At 32.0% G+C, this 15,756-nt stretch overlaps 1 long non-coding RNA gene across 4 annotated transcripts; it reads right to left on the bottom strand.

The window, feature by feature from the left end:
- Positions 1 to 13,533: 13,533 nt before the first annotated feature.
- On the bottom strand, positions 13,534 to 15,435 carry LOC145331508 (uncharacterized). Of its 4 annotated transcripts, XR_013883767.1 has the most exons (5): positions 15,367 to 15,435; positions 14,645 to 14,725; positions 14,277 to 14,408; positions 13,983 to 14,167; positions 13,534 to 13,673 (listed from the first exon to the last, which is right to left on the bottom strand). It is a non-coding gene; the product is annotated as an uncharacterized LOC145331508 (long non-coding RNA). The 4 variants fall into 4 exon arrangements; XR_013883765.1 differs by having other exon boundaries at positions 13,983 to 14,408; XR_013883764.1 differs by having other exon boundaries at positions 13,534 to 13,654; positions 13,983 to 14,408.
- Positions 15,436 to 15,756: the final 321 nt, after the last annotated feature.

Genomic DNA, 15,756 nt, shown 5'->3' with positions numbered 1-15,756 from the left:
GAAAATGAAATAAAATCATCATTTTAAGTTAACCAAAATTGTTGTTTTACCCTTAGTAGCCGAAAAGCTAGAACTATAAAAATGGCATTTTTTGGGCACAGATAAAGTCACGAAACCTTTTGCTGTAAAATAGAGCGTCTTATATGCCCTGGGAAGATTAAGTATACATCCTACTACTTTTAACCAGTGGCGGGCACAGAGTTTAGACGGGCAGGTTACACACAGCTTAAGCAAAATCGAGGGGGGTGTGGGGAATGGACACTTAAGGGGTGTATTAACCCAACCAAAATTTAGCCAGAGGGGTTGATACACCCCCCTTACGCACGCCTCTACTTGTAGTTAAAAGGAAGTTAACTGAAAAGCGACATATAAGAATTTTATCAATTTTGATATCTTTCCAAATGACCTGATATGGCCTTAAAAAGAGGACTGAAGAGCAGAGACTTGCTTAAACCCATTTTTAAATATTTATACCAAAGTTGTGGACTTTTAAAATTAATTTTGATTGGTTCTTTCATTAAGTTTAGTGTCCAAACGTTTCAATCACAAATTTTTATTTAAAGAAGGGATATTTTTTTTCAATTTATCAGCCATTGTCTTATCCCTTTAGATCTCTGATAAGAAGCGCAACAATAATAAGCAAACATTGCAGCATATAAGAAGAAAGAAAAATAAAATTTATGTAAGAATCTCGATGTTTCAAATGATTTTAGTAGATTTTTTTTATTTTTTTGAAGATTTGTTTACCTATGCACAGATATCCAATGGTGTGGGTAAAGGAGTGTTTACCCCCTTTTAACTAAATTTTATACCCCCGAAACCCCCTCCTTAAACCCCCCTCCAAATAAAAAGCTTGGATGTCCCTGAACCTATAAATTCAAAAGTATAGATTTTCTTCAAAACTTTATATCTGTGTTAAAGTACTTCGGCAATAACATTAAACAAATTACCCCTTTTGTAAATGAAATTTATTGGTTGAAAAGATTGGTCACTTCTAGTTAAGGCCAACAAATGTACAATGTCCTCTCAATCCCAACTGTTTTTTGTTTTATTTATTTGTACAATAAAACTTCGCTACTTTTGGATAAAGATACATAGTTAATTTGGATAAAGGACGCAATCTAAAAAGAGATAATGACCCTTTGACAAAATAACCAGTTTATTTTGTAATCTATTTAAAATGACATCCAATTAATTTTAAATGCTTAAAATATATTTGAACTAGGATGATGACAATATTCATAACAGCGAAGCTTAACAAAGAAAACAACTAAAGTAAGAAATATTACAATATAGAATAACAATAGCAGCTTAATATCATATTAGGTTCTAAGCAAAAGTGTAATAATTTTTCAAAATTATTTTAATACAGAATCTTAAACACAGTTTTCGGGCTTATAGTGATGCTTTGCTAATAACTTTTTGTCGCATAGTCTTAGGAATCATTATTCCAAATTGAAATAAAACACAAAAATTGTTGTCAAAAAAGCAAAAAGGAACATTTTTTTGGACACGCAGTCTTTCTTGTAACGTCTATAAAGCAGTGTTTCGGAGCCGGAGCCGGGAGCAGCAACATTTTTGGTGGAGCCGGAGCCGGATCCGGAGCCGTATTTTTCGTTAAAAACGGCTCCGGCTCCAGATTAGCTAAAAGTGATTTTTTAAAGTAATAATATAATTTGGCAACGGTCTATTTCCATATAATAAACTGAAAAACTATTGTTAATTAACAAATAGACACACATCCTTCTACTTTTATATAGTTTTAATCAAATAAAAGCAAAATATTTTATATTATTTATTTTATTTTATCAATTTCAATAATGAACAAAAATTGATATATTAATTTTAAGATAGGAGCCGGAGCTGGAGTTGGAGCCGCATCAAAATTAAACGGCTCCGACACCCTGTTATAAAGTTTCTACGTTTTTAAATTTGTCTAATTGTTACAGAATCATCATGTCAAATACATTTGAAAAGGTCTAAATTAACGTCATATATATCCACACAAAAGCAGGCATGCTGTTCGTCTAGAATACTGATTAATTATTGGCCATTCAGTTTTATCATTCTAACTATATAGTAGCTGCGCTATTAAATGTATATTTGAAAGCGAAGCTTTTCTATAATACGGGTAGGTCCGTAACGGATAGTTCTGATCGTTATTTCAATCATGATAAAATTGTTCTATCTATTTAAAACTCTCCATAAAGCTTCTTTTAATTTAGGACACGTAGCAACTCAATAATAGTTAACATTTAGTTGCCCTATTAATGTAATATTCAAATCTTCATTCTTACAACGATTGGGCAAAATATCTTTATAGTTAAATATAAAACGTAATTAGTTAGTTATCAAATGTATTTAGTCTACTTAATGACCTAATTCATCAAACTAATGTTTATTAGTAGCGAAGCTACTCTATAATTCACTTTGTCCGTCAGTCCGTAACGCTATGGGGGATTTACTCAGCTCCTATAAAAGATAGAAAGCTGAATTTTTTGACAACATTCCCATCATTAAGGAGCACAATTAACTATAAAACATCAATGTCGGTAGAACGGCTTTTTAGCAGGTTTTTGGCTACTTTTTATTTTCCACATTTTTCCTCATATTTTTGGTGTTTATGGTCCGATTTTCAATTTTTTTCAGTTAGATATATCAAAATTAAATTTTCCGTCGTTTAGAGAACCAACAATGACGGTCAGACTGCCTTTTTGCAGGTTTTTGGCTATTTTTATATTTTTTACATTCTCCACCATATCTTTGGTGTTTATGGTCCGATTTTCAAACTTTTTTCAGTTAAAGATATCAAAATTAAATTTCCCATTGTTTGAAGAAAACAACAATGACGGTCAGACTGCCTTTTTGCAGGTTTTTGGCTATTTTTATATTTTTTACATTTTGTCCCCATATCTTTGGTGTTTATGGACCGATTTTCAAAATTTTTTCAGTTAAAGATATCAAAATTAAATTTCCGGTCATTTGAAGAAATTAACAATGACGGTCAGACTGCCTTTTAGCAGGTTTTTGGCTATTTTTATATTTTTTACATTTTCTCCCATATCTTTGGTGTTTATTAATCGATTTTCAATTTTTTTCAGTTAAAGATATCAAAATTAAATTTCCCGTTGTTTGAAGAAAACAACAATGACCGTCAGTCCCATCCACAACATTTTGTGCTTCGCTACTTATGGATGTTGTCATCCTTGTTAATATTTAAGTGCAGCCATTCTAATAATTTGTACGTCTGTCAATTTATTTTGTCCGTTTGTTTTTCGCTTTAATTAAATGTTGTCATTCTTGTTTCAACGAAACTTTAACCCTGAATTCACGACCAAAGCCTTAAATAAACAGCTATGTGAGTTCATATTGTTGTTGGCATTTTAAATATGTAGTGGCTTCTAAAATCACTTCAAACAAAGAAATAACAGTACTATGACTGTCTAGGCTAGCATTATACAGTGGTGTGATTCTATTGTTAAAGTATTAACTCAAGAACCGCTAAATTGAAACTTAACAACACCCCTTTGCTTTAAATAAACAGGAGTTGTGCATTAAAAACAGCTAAAACTTTGGTTGATAGAAATTATTAAAGTTGCAATTGTTACAACTTTTTAAAATAAGATTTGTAATTTAAATGAAAAATCTTAATTAATGTTCTGCCTATTAAGTTCTGACACTCTACAAGAATTATTGTTTGTTCGTCCTTCTTTCTGATAATAGATATTCGCTTTTGTGGATGTCAAAAATGTATTTGATATGCGTGGATACCGTTTGAAAAACAGGAAATAATGCTTTGTATTTCTGAAACAGTCAGGCTATATTGGTAAATTGATTTAGAGTTATTTTCAAATACAGCAAATATTTGATCATCAAAATGGCATACAGCTTATCAGTTTTGTATTTACTTTTTAAAAGCGAAGTTTTTCTACAATTAGGGTCGGTCCGTCCGTCCGTCACGGATAGCTTTTTTCGTTAATTTAGACATGTTAGAATTGTCCTATCGATTTCAAATTTTGCATGGTGATTCCTGTAGTAGTTAGGTACGATTTAGAAAGCGTAGCAACTCTATAATCATTACCAAAATGTCCGTACGTCCATTTTAAACATGTTGATTTTTTTTACATTTTTAACAACAAATTTGTATGTGACCTAATTATCCGATTGGTCTGATTTTTGGTATTTTTGGTCCATTTTAAACATGTTGATTGTTTTACTTTTTTAAATAGCTTTTTTCGTTAATTTAGGCATGTTAGAATTGTCCTATCGATTTTAAATTTTGCATGGTGATTCCTGTAATAGTTAGGTACGAGTTAGAAAGCAACTCTATAATTATTACCAGAATGTCCGTACGTCCATTTTAAACATGTTGATTTTTTTTACATTTTTAACAACAAATTTGTATGTGACCTAATTATCCGATTGGTCTGATTTTTGGTATACTGATTCCTGGGACAACAAAGAACAATATTATAAGCGAAGCAACTCTATAATCAAGTCCTAAAAATGTAAGTATGTCCATAATCATTATCCTCTATCAAGCAGTTTTTCAACAAATTTACTTACAATTTTGCTTTGACTCTTATACATTCGCATTCTGATTATTCAGTTCTGACATTATACAAGTGTTAATGTCCGTTTGTCCTACCGTTTCAGAGCTTCGCTTTTATGGATGTTGTCATCCTTGTTTATACCCTGAGGTGTTAGTTTATCTGTCAGTAATGCAATTGAGGACACAGAAGGCATTTTAAAATGGTTTATTTACAAGAGTGATATTAAAGATAGTGAGCTGATATTTTTTAAGGCCAAGGCATTTCTCCACCCTTAATATTATTTTTAATAATAGTAATTTGTTTGTTTCTTCATATCTTAAAACTGAATATGTTTTACTTTATCTAAAACACAGAATGGCTATTTGTGTTTTTGAAAATTTACATTTTTTTAAAAACACTGCGAGACAATCAGTGGCGTTAGCCAAAAAATGCAACTAGAACGTATTTTTGGTGCGAGGCTACTATACAAGTAATTTGTACTTATTTTTATAATAAATAAGAATAGCTATTTATCGGATCGTATTATAGATAGCTTTCCGAATACTAAAAGAGATTAAAACCAGTTCTTTTAGCCCCGATGAGCCGAACACCCGGGTTAACAAAACTGGTATTAATATTATGATTTTTATCTTTATGTTCGTAGAAAACAGGCTATAATACATGATTTTGATTATGGCCCAGAACCGGTTCTAATCCAGCGGATATTAATCGGTTTCGAAGCCAAACTGGAAATGAAAATTAAACGATTTAAAAATAATTTTTTTACATATAAGATAAGATTTACGTCATCTCTTTATTATCAGTTAAGGTCTCCAAATTACAATCAGAATGAAATGAGTTAGAAGTCGTTTCAATCTGGTTTTCCTTATATAATAAATCTAAGGAAATTTTTTTTTTTTTGGGGGGGGGGCGGGGGGGGGGGCATGCTGAATCACAGAAAGGAACAAGGCTTCTTAAAAATGATACATATCTATTGTGTTTTTCTTATATTTTATTCTATTTTGAATTTTATGTCATGGGTTGAACTGAGCACCCTCCAACATGCTCAATGAGATACCCCTACAATCTAACAGAATTCTGTATTTCTTCTTAGATGGAAGGATATGGTTTTACATTTGCAGCTTACAATTATAAACATATAAAGACACTTTTATTAAAAATGATTTTTGAAATAATACTTTAAATCAAATCAAATATTTAAAAATAAAAATAAATAAAATACAAAATGCTAATCTTTAGATTGAGTAAAAAAAATATTTATCTAATCCTTAAAACACTGAAAAAATATGCATTTAAGGTAAGGCTATTTACTATAAAGGACTCTATAGCTAAAGTTTATGGCAACAGACGGACAATATACTTGAATTATAGGAAATCTTTGCTTATGCACACAATATTTTAAAGACATTTTAGGTAAGGCTATTTTACATTTTTGTTAGTAAAATATATATTTTAAAAGACTTATTCCAAACTCCAACCTTCTAGACAGACAAAAATAATAAATCGTAGAAAAGATTTGCATCTAATTTTTCAAGGCAATTTTATGCATATAAGATTTCTATTCAATATGTATTATGTGTAAGGCAACTTTAAATTTTTTTTTTTTATAAATCAACAGACAAACTAACATATATTATATAGAAGATAAACATAGTCTAATTAAAGAATCAAAATAAGATCTAGCTACTGCTTAGCATCACTTTTAACAAAAAAGATCTGCATTTTGGGTAAGGCTACCACGGCTATTGGTTTAACTGAATAAAATATTTAAAGGTCAAGATCACATGAGAGAGAGATATATATCCTTCTTTATGGCCCGGGCAGCGGCAAGGCTCACCATGCCCGGGCTTATCCCAATATGCACTTGGAGGGCGCTCAAACTATACTGACTCCCTTAGATACTTTGACACACACACACAAACACACACACACTCACAGACAATTTTGGTTTTTAATAAATTCCGTCTGAATATCACCAACGATTATTGCAAAATTTAAAAACATTTTATTCTAGGAATACTACGATACAAATAAAGGACAATGGAAGATAAAATAATCTTCTTTTCAACTATGATAAACAAAGTTGCACATTTTAAATTCGGATGAGAGGGGAGGGGGGTAATAAATTTTGAGATATTGTTTTTTGTGCTAGCTACTGTTCTTCTAAAAGCGTCCCACTTACAATTATAATATATCTTATTCAGCTTTGATGGAAGATTCATTTTTGTCCCTAGCCCTCTCACTTATTTTTATTTCATAGTAAGAATGATGTCTCAATAAACCTTCTGAGATCAACATCATATCAATATCATTAATTTGCTGTTTTGTGTTTTGCTTTTTGTTTCCTCATTATTCTGATTATAGCCAGGGAGGGTGGGGACAATGGTTTTATAATAACGTTTTCTTATTTGTTGGCTTAACAAATTTTATTGAATTTCGATTAGTTGGGTCATTTAGTTGAATGTACAAACGTTCCACTAATTGTAATCTACAGAAGATGCAATTTTGTGTACATCAATTTATCGGCCATTGTCTTATCCCTTTAGATCCCTGGATTCTAGCGCTTCTATGAAAAAAGTTTTATGCAGAAATGATGGCACACAGACACTTTCACCCACTTAATTCCCCCCCCCCCCCTCTTGTGTTAACCCCATACTATTTTATATATTATGCAGGAGGTCTTCAAGGGGTAACTTTTAACCCCCCCCCCCTTATCATAATACCATAAAGTACATTATAAAAAAATTATATTTTTTTTTCAGGAATGGCAAAAAATGAATTTTTTCTTTATTTTATTATGATGTTCTCTCATGGTGCAGTCTTCATATTTCCCTCCCCCCAAAGTTCCGACAGGGATCACAAGTCACTTAGCAACAAAAATGCTTCTTTTACAATTGCTAAAGACAGCGCATTTATTAGGTGTTTGAAAATTTGAATCTATGTTAAAATAAAAAACATATTTATTTCAAAGGTTTCTTGTATGTCATTTAAGATATAAATCCCCACTGTCAAACTATGGTTTCCTAGGGATGTGAATTGAACAACCCCCATCCTCACTCCTACAGAGAAAATGAGTAATACAAATTTTCAAAACCCGTAAAAAATTGTAAAATATTATTAATGATTTTGAGGAGCTTGAGGGTTAAGCTTAGATTTTCTAAATTTCACTTTTTATACCTTAATTGACATCATTTTTTTTCAAAAAATCTCGAATGATTTTTAAAAATCTTAAGCTTTTAATGGATTAACATTTACACCATTGCATTCTTTACATGAACTTATAGAAATACTTTTTACGAAATGTTGAGAAAGAAAAATTTCTTAAAACAACAAACCTAAATTTATTAAACTTAAGATTCTGAAAATCGTATATACCATCGTATTACAGACAATTTTCAAACCCAATAAAAGTAAAAATCATAAAACTAATACAAGTTTTGTTAGCTTGGGACTTTGGCCCCTCGGTGCTAACCAAACTTGATTTAATCTTTCATTTCAATATCCGCGCAAATTTGCCTATAATATGGTGCGATAAATAAGTGTATTATAATTTACTTTAACATTTGTAGAATTGGCCCAAAATTCTGACCCGGCATCCATGTCTCCTCTTGACCTTGGTTTCATATTCAACCAAAACTAAGGGACCTTGTGCGCCAGGGGGGGCCTTTAAGTCTCAACTTCCCGTATACTTCAAGTCGATCACACCCCCCCCCCTCCAACATTCCTTACATGGTATTAAAAATTTGTTCATCAAAGCTATCTCCAAATTTTACATGCAAGTATGTAAGGTGGAGGTGTTTTTTATACATTTCAATGGTTTATTTTTACTAGCTAAAGCAATTGAAATTTGAATCAAACTATAAACAGCATACTAGAAAGAGCTACTATCCTTATAATAATACAGATACAGGATACAGAATCTCTGTGTATCTGCTAAAAAAGGGGGGAGGGTGGTCGACTTTAAATTAACATTATAGATATCTAAATTAAACTATGGTGATTTTCTTAAACTCGTAACAGTAATTTTTTACACCCTGACAAATTCCTGTGCACGCGCCTATATTGACTAGAATGGGGAAAACATACAAACACTACTTGAAATTATGGTATCAACCTCCCTCCCCTCCCCCACCTCATACTGCAACCCCCCCCCCCCCCCCCCAACACCATTATCATACAAACATGCATACAAACAAACATAAACCTTATTCTGAATATTATATGTCTTTACATGTTGGCTAAATCATAATGACCTATTGATTACTTTTTAAATTTGGACTACCTTTAGAAGTTTCCTTAAAATTATAGCCTAAAATTTACCAACACAAGACTTCCCAGAAAATGTTCGTCCGTTTTTGAAATCTTATTGCTCATTAGGTCCCATGTAGAAACAAATATCAAACTAATTTGTACATTAAGAATATGTTTTTACTAAAAAAGGCTTGTTGAGCACTCCCCCCCCCCCCCCCCAAAGTAATTAAATAAATCAAAAATAAAGGAGGTGGCCGCGGAAGTTAAGAAGTCTTAATTATGATCTTTTAAAACAAAATTGCTGCCATATTTTAGTTTTAGATTTACATTACCAAAAAAGGTTAAACAGTTTTGCACGGTGACCTTAAAATTGTCTTTTATTTTGATCTGTGTGTGTAGTTTTCAAGTTTTGAATTTGGAGGAAAGTACATACAAAAACTTTTCTTAGTAGAGCAGTTTTCTTCTAGTCTAAATTTACTTGTCTCGAGCTGTTTAAAAAGACAAATATCAAAATTTTTAAAAGCAAAACTTCTCTAAAGTAAGTTCCAATTGTTTGTACATTTTTCTTGCTTGTTTTTTTTTTATTTTTTTGACAACAAAATTCAATCTCTCATGACTAAGTGATGCATCAAGATATTTCATCGTACGCAGACTAAATCCTAGGTAGCACTCCCATGTCTCAATCTTTAAAAAAATAGCCTAAAACTATTTCATGGCTTGCTCATAGCTTCAGTTTAGTTAGCGCGAGATCGTAATAGACCAACAAATAAGCCTGACTTTATATAATAGGATTAATTTGAATGCCGCTAATGAGAGACGTCCAATTAATGGGGGTTAAAGGGTGATTTATCTATCCCAAATTGAATTTGGAAATAACCCCCCCCCCCCTCTACTAAAAAATTTACCATACAATTTTTTTGGAGGGGATGGGGAAGCTGTTGTTCTCCCTGAGTAAAAGTTTTGAGGGAGTAAAATTCTGAACAATTATATGTTTACAATTATTTTTAGTTTGGCTTCGAAACCTATTAATATCCGCTGTATGAGAAAGTGTTTCAGTCATACTGAAAATAATGTATAGTCAATTATCCACTAATATAAAAAAAAATCATGAAATTAATATTACATTTGTTAGCCCTGGAATTCGGCCCCTCGGTCGGGGCTAACAAAACTGGATTTAATGCTATAATTTTTTATTTCAATATCCGTGGAATAGCTATTATCATAGCCTCATTTTTATTTACAGTTTCGAATTTCCCCAAAAACTCAAGTTTCAAAAATTTGCACACATTTATTCTTTTGCATAAATTAACTTTTTCGTAATTTCAATAATTTTTGCAGCTTACACAAGCTTTAGAGAGTTTCTTAAATAACATTTATTCATTTCTTTTATTCCAGAAAGTGCACTTTTTCCCCTACGGTCTTGCATCAAATTGAAAAAAAAATGACAGCTGACTGAAGCATGTTGACTTACTGGTGACAATGGCAGGAACTTCCCATTTCTAGCGGCTGCCACTTCTGTAATTGTCAGCTTAAGATTTTTGACAGATATCAAAATCTTCCTTGATATGTTTAAATGTAAGACTCAACAAGGATGACAACATCCATAAAATCAACTCCTGCAACTAAACGCTAGAACAAACATGAACAATTGTAAAATGTGATTTATTAAGGGTGACAACATCCATAAAATCAACTCCTGCAACTAAACGCTAGAACAAACATGAACACTTGTAGATTGTGATTTAATAAGCAGAATATAATTTAAAAGTATTCTCAAAACTGTTACAAAATTTTTCGTTTTTGGACTTAAATATATAGAGACAAAAAGCTTAAAAAATTGTTTTTTTTTGTTATCCTAGGAATCATAGTTCCAGAAGTTAAAAGCTATCATGTTTTAAATGGACACAAAGAATTCCTGGTAACGGTCATAGAGTTGCTACGCTTTCTAAATCGTACCTAATTGTTACAGTATTCATCATCTACAGTTTTAAATAGATAGGACAATACTTACATGCATAGATTTACTTGAATCGACAGACGAATGTACAAGCCCTAATTATAGAAAAGCGGTGCTTGTAAAACATCGCCACTATAGATGTGATAATTATCCTTTATGTTTTCAATTCTGGTTAGAAATAAGTTTTGGAATAGGCAACAGCCTCTTATTTTCATCCATTTACATTTCATATTGACCTTTTAATATCTTTTTTTAAAGCAAAGGTTTTCTAAAATTAGGGTCGGTCCGTACTTCCGTTACAATTACAGCTCTTTTCGTTAATTTAAATAGATTAGAATTGTCCTATCGATTGCAAACTTTGCATGCTGATTCCTATAACGGTTAGGCAGCAACTCTAAAATCTATATAGTCCGTACGTCCATTAAAAACAAGCGGTTTTTTTTACTTTTTTGACACCAAATTTTTGAATGTTAAAATTATACTATTCATCTCTATAATCAAGTCCTAAAAAAGTCAGTATGTCCTTAAAAAGTAACTTGTATTTATTCAGTTTTGCAACAAATTTACTTACAAATTTGTTTTGACATATGCATTGATATTTAGTTTATTCAGTTCTGACACTCTACAACTGTTAATGTTCGTTTGTCCTTCCATTTCAGAGCTTCGCTTGTATGGATGTTGCCATCCTTGTTTAAATAAACTTACAACTACACCCCTTAGCATCTGAGGGCTCTGTATTGTAAAAGAGAAAGGTGACAGGAAAATAGTCTGAAACCATTTAAGATCTTTATAGTAGCTTTCCGAAATTGGAAAACCCTATCAGTTTAATGGTTATCAAGATCTTAATGGACAAGCAAATAACCTTACTACTTTATAGGATAAAGAATGAGAGGTCATCAAAATAAGAAATAATTCTATTTTTCATTTCTTATCTGCGGAAAACTACCTTTAGTAAGATGCGATAAATATGGATTCTAAATATCTTCGTTTGAAAAAAATCAATTTTACACAACCATTACATGGTCATTAATCGATTAAAATCGCTGAAAGTGTCTTCTTAACCCTTACAGCTCGGGCCCCAATTCCCACCTTAATAGATCGGGGGGGGGGGGTCATATTGACCCCCCCCTCTATCTCGGCTTCTGTTACAGATAAAGACGTAAAATTTTTTTCTGGTGGTTCATGTGTATTTTTAGAGAAAATTACTTTTTCTAGTCATAGCGGTCAGGCCGCTCCTTAGCCGCTTTTTAGCGGCCAGCCGCTGAATTTTAAAACAGCTGTAGAGCGGCCAATTTTGCAGCTAGGATGATCAAATTTTAGGACGAACTTTTATTTTTCATAACAAAAAAATTACTTTTTCTGATCATCGCCGAAAAACGGCAAATAACGGAAACCGTTATTTTCGGCGGTTACGGCGGTAAAACGGCGGTTGGCGGCGCCAATTAATATTTTTATCTGTTTATTGTTGCTCAAGAATTTACCAAAAAAAATTATAGGTCTCTAGCTGTAATAGAAGCCACGATATTCATGATATATGTCTGTAGTAAAAGCCGGACAAAAATCGGTCAAAAAGTCGGTCAGGGTGCGGTCAAACGGTCATAACACCACTTTTCTCATAAGGTCATTTATATCTTAGTATTCACCAAAAAAAATTTAGGTTTCAAAAGTCATAATGTAGAAATTAAGATTTATTTAGAATTTTTTTAAAATTTTTGTGCTACCCAACCGACTTTGACCGGACACCACGACCGACACAGACCAGATATCCTAATAAAATCAACTCTTGCCGACGCATAATTACTAAACTTAAAAAGTCATGAAGTCACAGCTCTCCATCTTACCTACAAAAAAAATGACATTGAAAAAACTAGAGGGGGGGGTCAATATGACCCCCCCCCCGATCTGTAAGGGTTAAACAATGCAATATAGAAAAAAACCAGATATTTCTAGATTTAAAGTTGTTAGTTGTGTCTGATTATGGTGCTTTAGGGTCAATTTGGTAGCGAAGTTGCTCTACAAATATGTCGTACACGTTGGCAAGCAAGGGTGGGGGGAGATGATAAAAATTTAAAATATAGTATCGAACAGTAGGTTGGATTTTTTTATTTTTTTTTAGGGGGGGTGGGTTGGTAAAAACACCCTTCAAATTTGAAATCAAGACTCGTAAATAGTCTTTTTGTGATATATGCAATTTAAAAAGACGATTTTCAAGTCTTGATATTATAAAAACGACGTGGTAGAAAATTAAAATTCTTTCAAATATATGCCATATAAATGTAGTTTAACAAATTAACCAGGAAAAAATATGCGGTTCACTAAATTAAGTTCAAATGCCTTTCGTGAAACTACCCCTTTAATATGGATTTATGACCACTTAACACAAGCCCTTTAATCGCTCTCATCCATGATTTTAACTTGACATTAAACGGCTTAAAATCAAATAAAATTAAAAATTCCATAAATTCCAAAAGTTTCAAAAATATTTTAACCCTTACAGATCGGAGGGGGGGGGGCTCCAAAAAATTTTTCGTCTTTATCTGTAACAGGAGCCGAGATAGAGGGGGGAAGGTCTCAGACCCCCCCCCCCCCCCCCCCAATCTGATAAGGTGGGAATTAGGGCCCGATCTATAAGGGTTAAGGCATAGAGGAAAATTTACGCAAGTCAGACAGAAGCACAAACAATATCCTTATCAAAGACCACTGTTTTAGAGGTCATCAAGACCAAGCAATTGACATAAAAACTTGTAAATGTAAAAAAAAATAACAAAGATGTATTCTATAATATTTATTTTATAATATAATATTTGTACTTTTTTTGAAAAGATAAAACAGGTACATAATTTAATAGGTATGATTAATACATAAATATATAATATGATATTATTGATAATTCCTGATCGGGGATAGGACAACTAAAAATTACCAAGAGACAAGGGACTGGCATTCTGTGTGAATTCTAGCGAAAATATCCCAGATGTTGGACCAGATTTTCATGTACTTTGATAAACTGATACTCACAGCTAGCTAAGTAACGGTACCTCACATCAACCCCCTACATCCCATACTCTACTATTTGATGAACGAACTGCCCAATAAATAAAGTCCATAGCTACCTAAATCGACAATTTTTTTCCCCGTATATCCACGTACTTTTTATTCCCTGAGTAAAAGTAGGGCCATATTTAGCAATTTTGATAATTGTCCATTGATCTATCCCCTACCTAGGATAAAAGTCATAAAATAAAAAGATTTTTACTATAGATAAATAAAAAATCTGCTATACTTAACTATTATAATCACAACAAACATACATTAGAATTTTCAACAATTAAGATTTTCTGTGTTTTTTTTTCCTGCAGCAAATATTCTTCATTTATGTGGTTAAATGAAATTTTATTAAAAGGGACTATGCACGAAAAAAAGCAAATGATTTTAAGCACCTTCCGGCAGTAATCTGAGCATATTTTTAGTGAAATACACAGGTTAAATGTTGGAAGGTGATTAAAATCACTTGCTCTCGTTCGTGCATAGTCCCCTTTACTACATAAATTGTTGAAAAATCCTCAAGAAAACAAAATCTTTTCAACTATAATTACTAAATAATACTGATAATGTAAAAAATAAAACAACTAAAACTTAAAACTATACTGTTAAAAATTATTTTTATATTTAGAACTTTAGTTGTTATGAAAAACAGAGGGCTTAATTTAATTAATGAAAACTGTTATTGCTATCTTAAGTTCTTTAGCAAAAATTAACATCTTAAGCAGTAGTATTAAGAAGGGAAATGTAGTAGTGTTAATAAATTAAAGGCCTGCCTTTCCATTTTTAGGCCCCCTAATGGTTAAAACCCCCATGTTGGAATGTAATAAGTTCTAAGTACAAAAATAACCGTTTTTACAGTGTATTAATAAAAATGTCATAAAGTAACATTTTGTAGATTCAGGTACTTGACACATGAGAACTAAAATAAACAAGAATAATTAACATCTAGAAGTAGCTCAGAAATATTAAGTTAACAGAAATCATAATCCTGGGGCATTTAAATTTTGTGTTCACCAGGAGGGCTAGGAAGCAGGAATAAGGTATAACCAACAAGCAAAATAAATCTAAAATAATATTTGGGGGGCAAATGGAGAGGTCGTCAATTTTACGATGTGTTGCCCCCCAACGACAGCTGAAAAACACGTATAGGTTTCGTGATTTTCTTCCGAATTAATTTCGTTATTGGTATGAGCTGGCTAGGAAGACAAAAAAAAGTTAGATGAATTGAAACAAGGATAACAACATCTAAAAGTAAAAGCTTTAAACGGACTAAGTTGTTCATATATAAAATGTTCCTTGTTCAAAGAGAATATCCGATGAATCTTAAATTACAAAACCTTTGTTATTTATGTCTTTTGAAGCATGACCGACATGACAGACCGACAGACAAAGTATATTTTATACTGGATGCTTATTACATATTGGTGCAGGAAATCTTCACCAAAAATTTAAAGCAGTCGGTAAAACTAAATGTTCTCCATAGCATTACTTACGGACTGAGGGACAGACAAAGTAAATTATAGAGTAGCATCACTACTAAAATAAACTAGAAAATATTACCTGAACGCCTTTATTCTACAACCGCAACATGTTCTTGCAGTGCAGCTTTCACTAGGTCCTGGCCATTAGAGAAAAAATAAGAATTTGAACAGTAACACACCTTTCCTTTCCAATAACCTATACAAGTCATTAACACCAAGGGAGGAGAAGGTTGCGCTAAAAATCCGTAAAGGTTATGAGTTTTAAGTTAAAATAGTAGTAGAACGATAAAAATTTATGTTAACTTTTTTTTCAATTTTGTCTATAGTTCTTTTCAATAAAAAATACACTTATTTAGTCAATATTATTCTTTTACTATTTTTAAGCCTTAAAACTCACACATTTACGGATTCTACCAGAAACCTAACCCTCTCTTTCTCAAATTACATTGTCTAAATATAAATTTTTTGG

This window comes from Acartia tonsa, chromosome 11, assembly GCF_053477335.1.
Source record: "Acartia tonsa isolate MP-2025a chromosome 11, ASM5347733v1, whole genome shotgun sequence".
NCBI lineage: Eukaryota > Metazoa > Arthropoda > Copepoda > Calanoida > Acartiidae > Acartia > Acartia tonsa.
This window is presented reverse-complemented; position numbering and strand designations above follow the sequence as displayed.